The 4485-nt window shown below is 41.3% G+C and overlaps 1 protein-coding gene across 6 annotated transcripts in view; it reads left to right on the top strand.

The window, feature by feature from the left end:
• Sphkap (SPHK1 interactor, AKAP domain containing) overlaps positions 1-4485 on the top strand; it is a 140211-nt gene that overhangs the window by 55319 nt on the left and 80407 nt on the right. The window lies entirely within an intron of this gene.

Raw genomic sequence — 4485 nt, 5'->3', positions numbered from 1 at the left:
CCCTGCCCCTGCCCCTGCCCCTGCCCCTGCCCCTGCCCCTGCCCCTAATGGGCACTGCTACCGGGCTTCTCCCCACCCTCTTCAGCTTCTTATTGTTAGGAAGTGTGAAGTATGAAAGGGAAGATTACATTATGCTTCGTACAAGGGTAGTGTTTACCTCAGATAGCCTGATATTATGAATTTACTAAGAGAAATTGGGCCAGAAGCTAGGAGGGATTAAGAGTTAGCTGACAGAGAATCAGGACTGGCACACAACTTTCAACTAGGGTCCTTAAATTAGACCAGTTGACCCAAACGTAAGATGCATGAGATGACGCTATCTCACAAAGAGTCTGGCTTGTGTTGAGACCCTGATATCTGAGAGGCTGGTTCTAATGCTACTTTTGTGTCAAACAAACCATGGGCCCCTGTGGTCAAGGGCAGAGAAAATAATAACTTTTAAGATGGCTACTGTTGGTCAGGTACTTTAATATATAGGAATTGTCTTATTGCATGTACATATGTTTGTTTCACATTGCAACCCACAAATCTAGAGATTTAATTCAAATAAGTGAGAGCGTTAGCTCAGAATTCCCAATGAAGTGTCATTATGTGAATTATTAATGTTAATGTAAGTAATTCTAATCGGGATAGGCAAATAGCTCAGTGATTAAAAAAACAAACAAACAAAAACAAACCTTGGCACACAAGTATGAGGACTGAAGTTCAGATCCTCGGCACCTCTGTAAATGGCAGGGGCGTGGCAAACAGCAGCAATTCTAGCTTCAGAAGACAGAGGCAGGGCATCCCCCAGAGAAGCTGGCTACTGAGAGTAGCAGTGTTGCTGATCTCTGAGTATCTTAGTCAGGGTTTCTATTCCTGTACAAAACTTTATGACCAAGAAGCGAGTTGGGGAGGAAAGGGTTTATTCAGCTTACACATCCACATTGCTGTTCATCACCAGAGAAAATCAGGACAGGAACTCACACAGAATAGGAACTTGGAGGCAGGAGTGGACGCAGAAGCCATGGAGGAATGCTGCTTAATGGCTTGCTTCCCCTGACTTGCTCAGCTTGCTTTCTTATAGAACCCAGTACTACCAGCCCAGAGATGGCACCATCCACAATGGGCCCTCCCACCATCACTAATTGAGAAAATGCCTTAAAGCTGGATCTCATGGAGGTATTTATTCAAGGGAGGCTCCTTTCTCTGCAATAACTCCAGCTTGTGTGCTTGTGTCAAGTTGGCACACAAAACCAACCAGTACACCAGGTTTGATTGAGAAAACCTGCCTGCCCCAATGAAGAGAGAGTAAAACAGCAACCAAGAATGACCAGTAACATCAATCTTTAGCCTCCATGTGCATATGCAACTATGTACATCATTTTACACACAGGCATACCAACACACATGGAAAACATGCACATGTAAATACACAGACACAAAATTAGAAGGAAGGAAGGAAGGAAGGAGTAAAGGAAGGAAGGAATAAAAGAAGGAATGAAGGAATAAAGGAAGGAGGGAGAAGAGATAATTGCTAAGCACAAGGAACAGGCTGGATAGCTTCACATCAGACATTCCCTTCCTCAGTTAAGGGAATTTCTAAGTGATAAGTGACAAATGGTAGGCTGACTGGTGGAACTTCCTATCCATCACTGGGAAAGTATGGCCACTTTGCATATCCTTAAAGGGCCAAGTAAAATGTAAATCAGCTCCTCACCACTCCTCAGGTTGACATAGGAGAAAGATCAGTCAAACGCTGATGTGACTGTTGAAACAATTTGTTGTGACCACAATATTACAGACTTTTTGTCAGTCAGAATGTGAACAAGCAAGGTCTGTAGCCAAATTTTTGAAGAGTAATCTCTGGGATGATGAAGAGCTGATTCCGTTTAGACTATTTATTAAGCTGGACTGTAAAGCAGGATTAGCCAGCCTGCTCATCTGGTGTCTGTGGTTTAAGCTCTGATGTTCCTAGGATGCAGAATTAATGAGTTTTTTGTTTCATTGATAGAGTTCCAAATCCTGGAGATCAAAGAAAGGCCAGGGACAAGCACGAGGTACCAGTGGTCTAATGATAACTTAAAGAGGCTTCAAACTATGATGCCTGTGAGAAATTACAATCTCATATTATCACTAAGTGGATTAATTCGAGTGTCTTCCATACCACAAAAGTTTCCCTTAAAGGAAACTGTTACTCAGGAATTATAACAAGGAAAATCTGCCCTTAAATGAAAGAACATAAAATGCATTTTTTTATTTTAAAAAATTAGACAACAAAAGAAGTTTCAGAAACACTTGAGATAAGACCATTTGGGAAGTATACAAGGCAGCAGTGTTCAGGGAACTGAAAAACAGACCCTCGGTGCCCTCACAACTAAATCCAAGGTCAAGGTCTGAACCACGTGGAGCAGAAACCCAAAGCCCACAAACTGTCTGAGCCTCAAGGTCTGTATCACCAAAATAGCAATGTCAGTGAAGAACTCTGTCGATGAAATAGTAGCATTGTAACAGTTTTAAGTGAATTTTAATAGCCCAATTCTCAGAATTTTCTAACGCTGCAGACAATAGTGGTTGTAACTATCAATGCTACAAAAGGCACAGTGAAAATTATACCTCAGACCAGAATACTTCAGAAAGAAAATTTGTGTTTGGAGCTGAGAGGAAAGGATGGACCGTCCAGAGACTGCCGCACCCAGGGATCCATCCCATAAACAGCCACCAAACCCAGACACTATTGCATACGCCAGCAAGGGCCCTTTGCTGAAAGGACCCTGATATAGCTGTCTCTTGTGAGGCTATGCCAATACCTGACAAATACAGAAGTGTATGCTCACAGTCAGCTATTGGATGGAACACAGCGCCCTCAATGAAGGAGCTAGAAAAAGTACCCAAGGAGCTGAAGGGGTCTGCAACCCTATAGGTAGAACAACAATATGAACTAACCAGTACCCCCCAGAGATGTGTCTCTAGCTGCATATGTAGCAGAAGATGGCCTAGTCGGCCATCATTGGGAGGAGAGGCCCTTGGTCTTGCGAAGATCATATGCCCCAGTACAGGGGAATACCAGGGTCAGGAAGCAGGGGTGGGTGGCTTGGGGAGCAGGGCCTGGGGGGGGGTGTATAGGGGACTTTCAGGATAGCATTTGAAATGTAAATGAAGAAAATATATAATAAAAAAAAGAAAGCTTGCCTTCACATATCTGAAGTCATTTCATTTTTACTGATTTTTTTTAGGGGGGGGAAATCTTCCAATTATTTATATTTCCTTTCAAGTCATAACCAAACTATGTTCTGAGAAAATAACCTACTTATTGGATGCTTCACACATAGCTCCTCCTTGTTTCTACCACAGTTCCTCAGTAGAACCCCCTCTATGCATCCACCACCTCAGTGTACTCAGCCACTTCTCACCATGGCTCCTCAGTGGACCCCTCCCTCTGCCCACCCCAGCTCCTCAGTGAACTTCCTTTATGTTTCCATCACTTTATTTTGTGATTCCTTCTCATGGGTGCAGAAGCTGAGAATCATAGCTTACATCATTTGGCGCAACTTGTCCTGAGCTCACCTTCCAAACAAGATTTGTAAACTCTATTCTATATGGAGATAAATGTGAATGACAGCTTTGTGCAAGGGGGTGGAGTTAGAAAGATGCACACAAGTGAAGTCACACATCTGAGGGGGAAAATGCTATAAAAAGAAAAAAAACAAAGAGTTTCAGAATTATATGTGTTAATGCTACTCTAAAATAAAACTAATACATTTCTGGTTTTAAAGAGTAAAAAGACAGGATTTCCTTGTAATTGACTTAGAATTCTATTTTAGAGACTCTTAGCTGAATTGGTTATATCTATTACATTGCTTAAGGGAAGGCAGCTGTAATCACAAATTAGCAGACATTCACCTTAAAAGAGAACCATGATTAACATTGTGAATCTTAAATGAGAAGCAAATGTGTACATTATTTAGATAAGCCGAATTCAAGATTGAGTCATCTGGTTACTTAAGAAATTGTGTCTTCAAAATATTTGGCTCAGAAAAAAAGAAATGCTTTGTGTCTCTGCTTTGAAACCCAAGACAAAAATCTGCATTTACAAACCATATCTGGCTTTGTTGCTATGGGTGTTCAACTCCTGCAAAATGGGAAAATGCTTTTACTAGTGGGACTATATTATTCCTAATATTTTTACCAGCCTGGTACCTTAGCTGTTCTAGAATTGTACCCAATTTCATACCTATGTTTGTGCAATCAAAGGAATAAAGAGTAGGCAGTGCAGCAAAAAAGAAAACATGATTTTTTTAAAAAAATAAAGTATTTGTGAGAGAACATTAACTATAAATGAAACTTCTATGCCCACTGACGGCAAAATAATCACTGGGTTTGGAAATTATGCAAGAGTTAAGCACACATTGATGTTCTGGGTGTTAGACTTGAAGAACTGTAAGGAGCATTGATAACATCAGCAACCCAGGTCATGACAGCATGCTTTGTACATTCCATTCCATT

The sequence above is a fragment of the Mus caroli genome, chromosome 1 (genome assembly GCF_900094665.2).
Source record: "Mus caroli chromosome 1, CAROLI_EIJ_v1.1, whole genome shotgun sequence".
Lineage (NCBI taxonomy): Eukaryota > Metazoa > Chordata > Mammalia > Rodentia > Muridae > Mus > Mus caroli.
Note: the sequence above shows the minus strand (reverse complement) of the source record. Positions and strands in the feature narration are given on the sequence as shown.